This window comes from Meles meles, chromosome X, assembly GCF_922984935.1.
Source record: "Meles meles chromosome X, mMelMel3.1 paternal haplotype, whole genome shotgun sequence".
Taxonomy (NCBI): domain Eukaryota; kingdom Metazoa; phylum Chordata; class Mammalia; order Carnivora; family Mustelidae; genus Meles; species Meles meles.
In genome coordinates, this window is record NC_060087.1 from 116,733,041 (window position 1) to 116,747,465 (window position 14,425).

The following is a 14,425-nucleotide window of genomic DNA, read 5'->3' on the forward strand; positions in this document are numbered from 1 at the left end:
CAGGCCTTAGCCCAAATCTGATTGTTTTCTCCCTTCTTTTTCATCTGTCTCCCCCCTCTAGATTGCAAGCTCCCAGGGCAGGGCGGGTGGTGCTTCGTATGGCTCTGCGCTGTATCCCCAGCACCTGGCACTGGGCTTGGCACGTGGTGAGGGCGCAGTAAACCAAATGTCGAGTGAATGAGTAGCCACGTGCCGCTTTGCCATCAGTGCTTTTCTGGGTGATGTAAAAGCCCTGGATGGATGGTGGCATTAGGCGTATGCATGGAGCTACTTTCGCTCCCACCAGCTTGTTACTAAGCGGAAGGGTGGCCGGTGGATCCTCGAACAGCGTTTCTACCCACGGGGTTCCGCAGTCCGCGGCCGTAACGGGGTGCACCTGGGACCCCGACCGCTTTGCAGGGAGTGCGCAGGTTAGCGGAGGCCGCCGGTGAGGCCACCTTCGCTCGACTCTCTTTGTTGCTCCCACCTCCCCTGCCCTGGCCGCGGCTGCCTGCAGTGACTCGTGACTCCCCGCCGGCCTCGAGGGCTGCAGCGCGAGGGAGGGGGGGGGGCCCGAGCGCCCCCCGCCCGCCTGCCCTCCCCTCGGTCTCCAGACCAGAGACGCCCCTTGGCGGGGAAGGGGGGGGGACGCTCGTCCCCGCCTTCCCGCAGCCTCCTTCCCCGCGCGCTCACGCCGCGACAGTAGCCCGGCCGCTCCCAAGGCGGGGGCACGTGCCCGCGCGGGGTGCGTGGCGCCCCCGCCCCCTTGCCGGGCCGGCTCCCGCGCGCGCCGCGCCCCTCAGCCCCGGCCGGCAGAGCCCTGGCAGGCGCGCGCCGCGCCCCGCCCCCGCGCGCGCGCGCCCGCCCCCTCCCCGCCTCCCCCGCGCGCCCCTCCTCTCGCGCCCCTCCCGCGCCCTACATCCAGCGCCCGGCCCAGGGGGCTCAGTCCGCAGCCGCCGCCGACGCCGCCGCCGCCGCTGCACCTCGGCTTCGGTGCAGGCAGCGGCCGCCGCCGAGACAGCTGCGCGGGCGAGCATCGCCAGGCAGTAAGCCCGCTTTCTCCCCGCGTGTGCGTGCGTGTGCGCCTCCCGCCCGCAGGCCCCGCGGCCCGGGGGAGCGGCCGCCCTCCTGCCCCGCCGCCGCCCGGGCCGCCCGGCCTGCGGCAGCGAGTACCTGCAGCCGCGGGCCTCGGCCGCCCGGCCGGGGTGGGGGCCGCGGGGTCCCTCGGGTGCGTGCCTCGGCCACCCCGGTGGCGGGCGTGGGGAAGGGGAGCGACTGGGGAGGGAGTGGCGTGGGGGCGGGGGAGCGGGCGTGCCGGGGGGTGGGGGGCTCCCGGTGCTTTCTCCGCGGAATGGTGGGGAGCGGGGCGGGGGGAGGGGCCCCTGGTTTTCCTCTCGAGAGTGGAGGGCGGTGGGGGCGGGGTGAGGTGGGGGTACCCATTGGTGTTCTCAGCCAGGATGGCTGGGGGGCGCGGGGCGAGGCGGGGCCCCCCCTCCCCCGGCGTGCACCTCCGGGGCGGCGGGGATGGGGCCGGAGCGAGGGGGGACCTGCCTGGTTTCGCACAACGAAGAGGACTGGGGTGGGGACGAGCGGGCGTGGAGGTGAGCGGGCTAGCCGGGGTTTTCTCGACGGGGATGCTGGGGGGGCTGTTGGAGGAGTTGGGGGTGGGGTGCAGAGAGAGTGAGGGGGGCGGGGAGGGTCCGCATCGGTTCTTCTTACTGAGGGGTTGGCGGGGGGTGGGCGAATGGGGGTGGGGAGAGTGGGAGATTTCAGCTCCAGCGTGGATCCTAGAGAAGCCAGAGGAACGTTCTGTCACGTGGGTTGAGCCTTAGAAGGTGGATTTTCAAAACTGCAGGGTGTGACCTTTCCGTTTCGAAAAACGTGAAATCCCTACAAGGTGCTGTCTGTTCTAGGTTCTGGGAGAGAGGTTTGTGCTTTCGAAGTTTCTCGTTCTCTTCCATTCCTTCTCTTTCTCTTCCATTACTGGCGGCCTCTTCCCAGCCGTCCAGGACTAGGTAGAGGTTTGCAAATGAGCAAGGGAAGACTGCGTGTGGTTCGTGTTCAGTGCTATATTATTTTCTGCGCTGGGGACTGTGCGAGTTTCTCAGGTTTGTTTGGATTGCCCTTTACAATAAAAACCCTGTGCTAGGGAGACCCCTTGGGAAAAGAAAAGCGAACGAGGTTTACATAGGGGACTCGGGGTTTGGTTTTTTAATTTCCTGAAGGGCAAGAGATACGTCGTGTTAGCATTTTGCTTGACATTTTTTTTTTCTTTTTGGCTTGGCTTTTGGACGAAGTAGAAGTAGAATAAATGTACGCTTTTGCTGGAAGTCCCCTATATTCGTTTAAATTATTCCATCGGGATTATCTGAGCCCCCCTTTGATTTAAATTTGGAATAGATCCAGTTTTCCTAATTGGAGCCATCATTTTGTAATTGCCTGTAATTCTTCCCTCGGTTATCAAATCTATGGCAAGCCTATAGAGCAGTAGGAATATTTTTTTTCGTTATCTTGATTAAGACAGTTTTAATGTAAATTTGATGTTGTTCCTTGGACATGTGAACATTTTCAGAATAGCAGAAGTTTCAACTACGAGTCCCTTGGAATTTTGCAAAGCCTTCCTCCCCAACTCCTCTTCTCGGGGAACAGAACCCTCCCCATTCTTTACACTGAAGCAGCAAGGGCTTCTGGGATGGTAGCTTTGCCTTCTTCGGAAACTGATGCTCATATTTGTTTAAGAAGGGTGCATACTAAAAAGGCATCCGCCTTTAATGTGGTGAGGCTATACGTGCCTTCCCATTTTGGTTACATAAGGTTCCAATCTAGTCTTTACCTTCAGTCTTTAAAAATGGTTATTTAACATTTTTAAGAGCAAGTATAATCTTTATGCAACAGGAAATTGGTCAAATAGGCCATGATTTGTACATACCGCCTTGCAATAAGTTTGTATCAAAGACCACCGTATAGGATCTGTGACCATATATGGTTTTTAGAATTCTATGCTTCCATGCCCATACTGAATTTTCGTGTTGGTTTTTTTTTTTTTCAACCAAGTCTAGATTTTTGAGTGAAATTTTCAAAAAAATTTGTGTAAGATTCCTCTTGTATGAAACCAGTGCATTGAAGCTAATTTAGTATCTACCAAATGAATGGACCACTTAAGTAATTACTTTATTTACTGGAAATGTGAAACTGAGAATGTTTTAAGTGGAAATAGAGATTCTCCTCTCAGAGATTAATGAAAATACGTTTAAAAAAGCATTACTAAGTGCACCATTTCTTTCTTTCTTTTTTTTTTTTAAGTGCAGCATTTCTAATGTTACTCTGAGACACGTTCTGTATACAGGCAACAATCTAAAACTTGTGCATTTAAAATACAATTTAAGTCTGATTGTTTTCTCTATTAAGAATAGAATGCTGAGAATGGTAAAATCTTTTATAGAAGGAAGCATTTTGATGGGTGGAGGGGGACTTACAGTTTCTCCAGACAAAAGGAGTAAATGGATGTCTTTAGCCAGCTTTTTGAGAACCTGTTGTTTGCCCGCAGGACTGGAGGAGGAAAAAAGATGAAGAAATTTCAGAAATTAATGAAAGAATGATCAAGAATCATTCTAAATAGTCTTGAAGATTTTTGCGTATAGCCATTTGAAGAATAATTGGCAAATCAAGTCTTTGCAGTAGAAATTTGACCCTTTGGGACACTTGGGTGGCTCAGTGGGTTAAGCCTCTGCCTTTGGCTCAGGTCATGATCTCAGGGTCCTGGGATTGAGTCGCACATCAGGCTCTCTGCTAGACAGGAAGACTGCTTCCCCCTCTCTCTCTGCCTGTTTCTCTGCCTACTTGTGATCTCTCTCTCTCTTTCTCTGTTAAAGAAATAAAAATCTTTTTTAAAAAAGAAATTTGATTCTCACCCCTAAAGTTTTGACAATAAAAAAAGAAAACAGTTTGTTGAAGGAATGGAAGCCAACCATCAGAGGCTGATCCCTGTTTTCCTGCTCTCCACCTCCTGGTTCCCTTCTGCCCTACACCCCTCCTTTTTCCCCCCTCTGGTGCCAGCAACATTGGGAGCTGAACAAATGTTTGTGCTTGCTTGAACTTTAGGCCTTATCTCTTTGGCTGCTTTCCCCAACTTTTGCCTACAAAATTTTTTTGGTTAATTGAACTTTCCAGTTGTTTGGATTTGGGGTAAAAGGGAGTAGACTGTAATTATTTTCTCCTAAAGAGATCTGTTGGATGAGAGCAAAGAAAGGTTCTTTTTTTTCTTTGTCAACAGAGTACTTAATTAAGCAGAATATATGACCATTTATTTATTCAGCAAACATTTACTGAGTTGCCGCCTGGGTTGGAGGCTCTACACGAGATCCAGGGATACATGGTGGATAAGAAATGGTTCCCGCCTTTGGGGGCAGTTATTAGAACGAAAAACAGACCATGAATTTGTTGTGAATAATCGAGGGGTGTGCAGGGTCTTTTGGGTATTAACATAGCACTTTATACACATTAAACATGCTTCTGCCGTGCGCACAGTGGAGTTGTTTCTTGCCAGGGAGATATTCATTGTATAAATAGTACCACACCTTCCTGACGAAGATGTACTTTTTCAATTTGGGTAATAATATGGTTTGTAAGTCATCTTTCTAAAAAAAGATTTTATTTGTTTATTAGAGAGAAAGAATGAGAGGGAGAGCACAAGCAGGGAAGGGGCAGAGGGAGAGGGAGAAGCAGACCCCCTGAGCAGGGAACCTGATGCAGGGCTCGAACCCAGGACCCCGAGATCATGACCTGAGCCGAAGGCAGACACTTAACCCACTGAGCCACCCAGGTGCCTGGTTTGTAAGTCATCTTAAGGGTCTTAAGGCCTGTGGCCTTTAAAAAAAAAAAAAAGGTACGTTTGACGTGAAGTGCTTAGGACATAGGAGAGTTGTGCTCTTTAAGGTCAGCATTTTTTTTTAAAGATTTTATTTATTTATTTGACAGAGATCACAAGTAGGCAGAGAGGCAGGCAGAGAGAGGAGGAAGCAGGCTTCCCACTGACCAGAGAACCCGATGCGGGGCTCAATCCCAGGACCCTGAGATCATGACCCAAGCCGAAGGCAGAGGCTCTAACCCACTCAGCCACCCAGGTGCCCCTAAGGTCAGCATTTTATGTCACTTCATGGAGCTATGAGGAGACAGTGGCTAGGCCAGCATTCCTTCCTGTGACTTAAAGTCATCTTCAAACAGCAAATGGGCCCAAGCAAAATTATTCTTCTGTGGTCAACTTTGAGTTATGAATAATAGACGTTGGAACCCAGAAGAGTGAATGATACTGAATAGTAGGTCTGGGAAACCTTTGCCCTCCCGCAGGGGTGTCTCCCAAGATCCTTGTGCATTGCCCTGTTTGTGGATAGTGTTAGACCAGTGGTTTTTAACTGGGGCAGCTGGCCCTCTATGGGCCACTGTACAATGTCTGGAGACATTTTGGGCTGTCATGAATTAGGATGCGGCACCTGCTGGTGTCTAGCGGGTAGAGGCCAAGGATTTGGCCTCGGCAGTCTGTGTCACCTGGGGCAACCCCCACAACAAAGAACACCTGGCCCGGAATGTCAGTCGTACTGAGGTTGGTGGAATTCCCTCTACAAGAGGCAGTGAAACGTAACTTCAGGCAGAGTAGAAAGCAGTAACAGCGCCTTGACATGACATTTAATGTTGGCTGAGCTCACCCTTCTAGTCTTAAAAGTGACTAGTCCCAATATTTCGACCCGAATAATTAAAAGGCCAGTAAGAGCTACCATCTATGGTACTTGGGCTGTGCTGGGCCTTTGTATACATTCTATATTCTTTTCATCTTTCACATGAAGAACCAGGCTCGGAATGCAAAGGGACTTTCTTTAGGTTGTACAGCTGGTCAGGGTTGGAAGCAGACATCAAGGTTAAGATCATCTTATTCTTCAGAAGTTCATGGTTTTTGAGCACAACCTCACTGTACTGTCTCCCTCGTGGCATGCTCCATTCAAAATTTTACTTAACAAAATTAAAATTACTACATGCCCTATATACCATTGAGCTTGCTTGCTTGAGAGTAATTAAAACCATGAACGTTAAATTTGATCATACTTGGAAGTAAGTGGCCAGGAGTAGGGGGGAGAAAGGGAACTGACATTCCTTGAAGGCCTGATACAGTTCTAGAAATTACGCTCCGCTGAATTTACACCCATTGTGTAATTTGATCCTCCCGGCAGCTCTGCAGAGTAGCGCTGTGCATTTCACAGATGAGGCTAGCGAAGTAGCTTGTCTAAGATTGCACAACCAAGCGGGAGAGTTGGGATTTGAAGGTAAGTCCCATGACTAAGCCCCGGTGCCTTGCTGCTTTTTAAATCTTGATGTCAGTGAAGTGGGGTGAGCTGAGCATTCTGCACGAAGGTGAGTTACTGGTCCTGGATAAAAAGAGACTTCAGAGGTAACGTGTCATAGATGATGGGTGGTATTCAGGTAGGGAATGGGGAGCTGAATCACTGCACTTTCCTCCACTGATGAGAAATGAGTTCAGCAGTGAATTTGTTCTAGGGAGCTACCCGAACTAAGCCTATAACTGTCATTTTGGAGAACTTCATTTGCTGTCTGACTTGAATTTTTCGAACACTGTTCTGATAACCATGACCCTGGAAGTTAGCCGGTGGTGTTCATATTCCTTCTGCGGTGCACCTGCTACCTTTCTTGGGACTGTCGTGTAGAACTTAGTAATGACATCATCTGGTTTTGTCACCTTTTAAAACAATTTAAACATTTGTTTTTGCTGTGGAAGTTGTTTTCATAATAAACGTCATCAAACTCATACTTGTGTGTTCCATATGGGGGGTGTGTTTTGTTTTGACAGCTACATATTTATTTTAACTTTTGATGTGTTGTGTTTTCGAGCATAACAAGAGGAAAAAAAAAACAGCCCAGTAGCAATCATATTTTGTCTGGCAAGCAGTTTTTTTGGGGGGGGGTTGTGTGGTGTGTGTGTGTGTGTGTGTGTGTGTGTGTGTAGAAGGAGGACTTCATGTTTCATTTCATTTACTTTAAATCGGAAAGGAATTTTAACCATGATTCTCAAGAGCCAGGATGCTGGGGGGAAAAATAAATGTTATTTAGGTAAAATGCATGTTTTGATTTCCACAGAGGTCTGGGAACCCTAGATTCTGATTATAATAATAACGTCGTGACTCAGGCTGCAGCAGTCAGCCACTGAGCATGGGCATGCATTGTGATAGGGATTTTGTACCCCTCCTTCATGATTTTAGAGTAGACTTGGGAGAGCTGATGAAACTCGTAAGAATGCACTAATCCCTTTCAAAAATCCAACTTTTTAATGACAGTACTGGTACTTTTTCATTGTAGGGAAGTTCAGAAAATACAGAAAACCCTAAAGAAGAGTAGAAAAATCAGTTATAACCCACCGCCCAGAAATTAGTGACAGCGTTTTGTATTGTTTTTAAAATGTAGTGGTTTTTTTAATGGTGCACTCGAGGGAATCCCAACTGCGAAGTCTCCAACTTACAAACGTAGCCTAAGTTATTTTTTTTAAAAAACTTTACTAAAAGATTCTGAGAGATTACATCTCTAGAGAGAAGTCATGGTCATAGGAGTGAGATGGGAGCAGTGCCGGGGAGTGAGAGAATGATCACGTAAGCTCCTTTAAATTTCTCCTCCTCTAACTTGAGTCACGGCATTCCCATGCTGGAAAGGGCTGTCAAGACCCACTCCCCCTCATTTTATGGCTAAGTAAACAGGCTCAAAGAGGTGTGGAGCATCTCCTTCCAGATATAAAAATATAACGTGTTAATGTTGGAGTTCCAGTTTGAAGTTTTAGGTCCTACGTACAGAGGTAAGTTTTTATTTCCTAAATAAAAACTCTTCACAGTCGCAAACTTTGTTGGCCTGTCCCTCAAAAGAAGACTTCTATGGTAGAAGTATGGTAACTATATAAAAGGATACCAAAAAGGCCAAGTGTTTCCCAACTTCAGAAAATGATCAAAACAATTGGGAGTAGGGGCGCCTGCCTGACTCAGTCCGTAGAGCCCACCACGCTTGATCTCAGGGTTGTGAGTTCGAGCCCCACACTAGGCGTGGAGATGACTTTAAAAAAACTCCTTACAAAGGAAAAAATCAGCTGGAAGCCTTATAGGAATTTGGCCTCTTGTTTGCTTTATTGAAATTGAGCATTAGTGGTGGGGAACCTCTTTCTTGCATCTAGCTCTCCGTTTAATTTCCCCTGGCTTGTGGGGCAAGTACCAAGTACCAAGGCATGTCAAAGCTGCCTATAGTCGCAGAAGTGAAAATTGATTTTTTGAGAGTCTTTCTACGCGGTAGTCTGGAAGACCATGGGACTATTGTTGCATGAATGTGTTCTTTTCCTTTGTAAAATGGGATGTCTGTTAAAAATGTGGGAGGGAAATTTTAAAGATTGCATCTGGGGTGCCTCAGTGGCTCAGTCATTAAGCATCTGCCTTCCACTCAGGTCATGATCCCAGGGTTCTGGGATCAAGCCCCGCATCGGGCTCCCTGCTTGGCACGAAACCTGCTTTTCCCTCTCCCACTCCTCCCTGCTTGTGTTCCATCTCTCTCTGTCAAATAAATCAAAATCTTTTTAAAAAATAAAGATGGCATCTGCTTTGACTTAGGTAGGAAGTTAAAATCGTAGCAAATGCTGGCCATGTGGCGTCGTTAACACAGACCCACAGAGGAGTTGTAATGTGGTCCTATGAAAACCATCCACAAGCTTCCCTCCCTTTCCTCGCCTACCCTGCTTCCTTTCTTCCTGTAGCTCCTTCTCTCTGCATCTCCTTTGTCTGTGTGTCTCTCTCACTCGTGGGGTCACTCTCTTTTCAGCCCAGCACACTCTCCCCACTTGCCTTTTTCTGGGCTCTGGGTGTAGCCACATCGTCCCGCTCGTCTGTCGCCTTGTCTTCCGCTGACCCCGCTTGACAGTGTTAGGGTCACCCCAACCCGGAGCAGGCGTGGGATAAAGAGAGCTGCTGTCACTTGGTAGAGAAACGTCCCCGGTGGACGAGAATTAAGCACACACTCCGCATAGAGATCACGCCGGCTGCGTAGACACGGAAACCTGCAAACACGACCTCCTCCCTTGTCTAAGGCCCGGGCCCCAGCGAAGCGGCAGCTCCGTGAGATAATGAATATGGATCAGATACTCATTGCCAAGGGCTTACCATTGGAACAAATGAGAAAATTGTACCCTTGCCTAGGGGTGTGTTCTTTAGGTTTTGCTCTCGCCCCTCATTACCGCCTGCTAATGACTGTGCGCGTTATCGGGGCTCAAACGGCGCTTCCCAGCGTCTTGGAGTACACCGGATCTCTCTTCGGAAAATGGGTTTTCCTCTGTATTTAAACCAGCGAGATTTGCTTGGGCTTCATTTTTGAACAGCCATAGATATAAAATGCACAGAAGATATATGCGTAGTGGTTTTTAAACGCAGCGAAACCTAGAAAAAGAACAATCAAAATGTCTGCTGTCGGCACTTCAGTGCTCATAGGATTCATGTTTGCTTTTTTTTAAAGATTTTATTTATTTATTTATTTGACAGAGATCACAAGTAGGCAGAGAGGCAGGCAGAGAGAGAGGGAGGGAAGCAGGCTCCCCGCTGAGCAGTGAGCCCGATGCGGGACTCGATCCCAGGACTCTGGGATCATGACCTGAGCCGGAGGCAGAGGCTTTAACCCACTGAGCCACCCAGGCGCCCGAATTCATATTTTCTTTCCCCACATAAACTCTCTGGGTTTTACATATATTCCAAGCCAGGAAACGTTCACCATACGCGCTGTAATCACAAGAATTCGTAATAGCCACGAGGGTTTACGTTTACCTCTCAATACTAAGAAAATGTTAACTGGGCGTACAGAGGTTTTATTGGCAAGGTGCTTTTGATGAGGCTGGGACAAAACTAAATTTCTATATTATTTTTTAAAGATTTATTTATTTATTTATTTGACACACAGAGAGCGATCACAAGTAGGCAGAGAGGCAGGCAGAGAGAGAGAGGAGGAAGCAGGCTCCCTGCAGAGCAGAGAGCCCAATGAGGGGCTCGATCCCAGGACCCCGAGATCATGACCCAAGCTGAAGGCAGAGGCTTTTACCCACTGAGCCACCCAGGCGCCCCTTAATTTCTATATTTGGTTAATTAAGACTTGTTACTCACTTTCAGTTTTAGGGTGTGGATAAGACAACTTGACTCGTGTCACGTTGGAGACGTGTGATTTACTAGGAAGACATCGAAGCTTGGTTTTGCACATAATTCTTGTTCGCGAAGCTGATGGCTAGCATCTGCCCAGGCCTAATCCATCACGTGCACTATATGTGGCCAGGTGAAGGGAAGTAACAGGTGTTCCCCCCTCCCCCACAGGTCTCTTAGAGACCACAAAGTATACACAAGCACACACATAGGAGCCATAAAGTCCAAACATTTCGGCATCAGTAAGCCATGGTAGTAGATTTAGAGACTTGAATTAACACAACTTTATGTTTTTCAGCAGCTTCTAAGAAACAGCCTATAAATAACTGTAGTCTCCCAATTCCTAAAATGATCAGTTCCTCAGCCAGGTAGCTTCTGGAAGCTAAAGGAACACTAAGTTCCTTGTCAACAATTGGGCATCTCCAGATTCCAGGATCAGTTCAAATATTTAAATCCTAGGCGCTTTCCATCTAGGCTACAAAAAAGCCCTGCATCTTTTAAGGAAGGACGTGGGAAGGAATTTTGCAATGTGGTAAGCACAGAGAACCACGCGAAGGAAAGAAACCAGGCAGCCGTGTATCTAATAGGAGGTGAATGTTTATACTTGCTTCTACAGCTAAAGCTGTCTGCCCTTGTTAGAGCCCCCCTTTTGTCAGATAGAGCTCCCCGCTTTTTTAAGATGTTATTTATTTATTTGACAGACAGAGATCACAAGTAGGCAGAGAGGAGGCAGAGAGGAGGAAGCAGGCTCCCCGCCAAGCAGAGAGCCCGATGCGGGGCTCGATCCCAGGACCCTGGGATCATGACCCGAGCCGAAGGCAGAGGCTTTAACCCACTGAGCCACCCAGGCACCCCTAGAGCCCCCTTTTTAATATCAAGTGTTTTCCCTACTTTATTAAGGACTAATCAAATTGCGTAAGTTTAAAGGGTACCACGTCATGATGTGGTGCACATGTACGCTGTAGAATGATCGAGATGATTTCAAACCCACTTCATTGCTTATCATTTATGGACTATCAAGTGCATCCACTTAAGGCGTGCGCTTTGTTGAGCTTGGGCAGACGTATGCACCCATGAAGCCAGGGCCACCAGCAGGAGGTAGGATATTTTTATCACTCCCCCAAAACTCTCCTTGTGCTCCTTCGGCCCTTACATTCTACCCTCTGCCCCCAGCCCCAGGCAGCCGCTGATCTGCTTTCGTGTGAGAGCCACTTTGTAAGCTTAGATTCCAGCCCAGAGGGAAGTGATGCTGATAAAAACAGAAGAGTGGCCGTGTTCTTCTGATGGAGTTACGGTGCGCTCCGTCACGTCCCCCAAGAGCAGGACAGATGAAATAATTTGAATTTTGCTTCACACTAGTAAATATTTTGCCTACCTCTAGCTAGTGTCTGTACGTAGTCGACAGACAGGAATAAAGAAACCCTATCCCTTGAGCCTTCCCAAAGGTTTCGGAAGGCATTTTCTGTGGGTGGAAGGAGTTTCATGTTTCCACGCTCATGTGAAAAGCAAGCTTTTAATATGTTAAACGTTGCCTTCCCATTGACAGATTGAGATGGAAGAATAGTTAGGCAGTTTCGGGGCCAGAGTACCGAGACGCACTTTGTCCCTTCCTCCCTCGCTCCTTGGAAAACCGTCCATGTCACTGTTGCGTGCGTCTAGCTGGCGGTCTGTTTCGCTGCCATCACGTTGTCCGGCTAGTGTCCATCTGTCGCTCCTCCGCGTCTGCCCCGCCCCGTCTTCCTCTCCCCGGTCTCTTCTTCCTCGGCTTTTCTGTCTCCTGATTCTGATCCTGATTCTGCCTCTGCTCTTCAACTGCCCCGCTTTCTGCTAACAAAGCTGTTTTTGTAAACCTCTCCAGCCCGAGTTATCAACAGACTGACTAATTCCAGCACGTCAGCTATCATTTCAGAGGCTGTTTTTCTTACTTTTTGTTCTGTGGTCCTGTCATTTCTCCAGACTCCTTTCAAGGTTGGGGCCACGCTGGAGGTTTGAGAGGGGTGAACGGTTGGCTTCCAGATAATCAGAGTTGAATGTGTTTGTGGGCTATGGGGCGGGGGGACAGGCTTTGAAACCGTGAATCATTCAAAAGAAGCAAATGATTTATGTTAGATTCCTAGGAAACTTCCTTCTACAAAGCTAAAGCAATTACAGTCGTCTCGAGGTAAGGTAGGTGATTCATCGCGTCTCAGCACGTACTGTAAAGGGGAGAAAACCTTCAACATTTGTCAAAATCCGTAGAATGCACAGCACCAATGTACACTGTGGACTTTAAGGAATAATAACGTGTGAATACCGGCTCATCGGTTGTGACAGATGTGCTACGGGAATATAGGATATTGACCAAGGAAACCAGGAGGGAGGTGTTGAGGTAAACGGAAACCGTACTTTCTGCTCAGTTTTTCTGCAAACCTAAAACTGCTCCCCAAATCTATTTAAAAACCCTTCAGGATTCAGAAATACCAAGACTATATCAGGCACTTTTTTACTGTGAACTTGCAGATAGAAGGGCCGTGTGTGTGTTTCAATGCTAGTAACATAAGAGACGTGGTTCTGGGGGGCTGTAACTGGTATCCTGAGCCCCCTCTCCCCGCCAAATGGAAGGGGGAGCTTCCGAGGGAGCAGGCCAGTTCCAGCTGGCTGGTTGCACAGTTGTTTCTGGAGAGGTCTGTGGGAGCATTGGGTTGGGTCTTGCTTGCTTTGTCACCACTGGGGGACATCATGCCATCTTTGTGGTGGAGTAGGGCCCCGGACTTAACAAATTTCCTGCCCTACAACTCCATGTTCCCTTTTTTGACCCTTGTATTTACGGTGTCGCGAGCAGCAGTGATAGTTGGTGAGCTCACGCCGACTCGGAGCCAATATCAAGATCAATCTGGTGGCTTTGTCCCAGAGGCACTCTCATGGCGTGAGATAGGGGAGAGACTTAGCATCAGAACCTCCATGCCGTTACTCACTGCAGCCAGCTGTCCAGGAAACCCCGGTGAGAAGATTGAGCTTTTTAAGGTCTTACTGTAATTGGTTTCTATATATTGGAACTGGGTGATGATGACGAGCCAACTGCAAGTGTGTGTTGCTTTCTTGAGTTGGCTGTAGAAACAGAACATTCTAGGGGCACCTGGCCAGCTCAGTGGGTGGAACGTGCGACTCTTACTCTCAGGGTCATGAGTTTGAACCCCATGTTGGGGATAGAGTGTACTTAAAAATAAAACAGAGCGTTTTATGGCAGGTGGTAGTAAGCAGAGGTCAGAGGTTGGGTTCTGAGAGGGGTATTGAGACTGGGGGAGATTAGAAGAGAAACAACTGATGAGACATCCAGGATTAGAGCATAAATGAAGGTGATCACCCAAGGAATGGATGCCTTGGGGATGTGGTTGATCACAGATTGTGTCCATCCCCTTGGGTCTGTCATTAGACCCAGAGAGAAAAACTCCAGAGTTGCCTGAAAAAATGCGAATAAAGGGGAGAGTTGGTTATAGAGCTCACCTATTTTTTTTAAAAGATTTTATTTATTTATTTGATAGAGAGATCACAAGTAGGCAGAGAGGCAGGCAGAGAGAGAGGAGGAAGCAGGCTCCCTGCTGAGCAGAGAGCCTGATGCGGGGCTCGATCCCAGGACCCTGAGACCATGACCTGAGCCGAAGGCAGAGGCTTTAACCCACTGAGCCACCCAGGCACCCCTAGAGCTCACCTATTTAAAACATGTTTTATATGTCAGAAGTAATTTTTTGTGTGTATACTCATCATTACACCTGTTACCAGATAAACTTCTTTGTATTTTCTTCTTGATGCCACCATGTCGTTGCACTGACCGACTACCTGTGCCGCCCCCTCCGTTGGGCACAGAAAAGAGCTCTCCCCTGAGTCACAGTCCATGTGGAGGCCAGGGGGTTCCAGTTCCATTGCCAAGATCACAGGTCCCTCTCTGCCAGCGGTGAGCAAATGGAGGCAGAGCCAGCGCGTTCCTCGTGGCCGCCCTCGTCATGGATACCGTGTTCTGCAGCCGACCTGATGGAACAGGAATTTCTGGCCATCATCGGTGTGGTCAGTTCAACATCTGACCACATCGTGATGTGTCTGAATTATAGGTAGAGAAAGGCGTGGCGAGTCGTGAGGCTCCAATAGTCTTGCTCCTCTGGCCTTTTGTTGTTTGCCCGAGTGCTTCCCCAGCCCTTTGGCCCCTCATCTCCTCCTTCCCGTCTGTCTCCTCTTTACCCGTAATTCAGTTACTTGTGGAT

General features: G+C 48.5%; 1 protein-coding gene across 1 annotated transcript in view; it reads left to right on the forward strand.

The window, feature by feature from the left end:
* Positions 1-874: 874 nt before the first annotated feature.
* Positions 875-14,425, forward strand: part of FHL1 (four and a half LIM domains 1) — a 61,881-nt gene continuing 48,330 nt past the window's right edge. The window contains exon 1 of the mRNA XM_045996067.1: positions 875-1,025. The gene's annotated coding sequence lies outside the window, so the exon portion shown is untranslated. The remainder of the gene's footprint in view (positions 1,026-14,425) is intronic.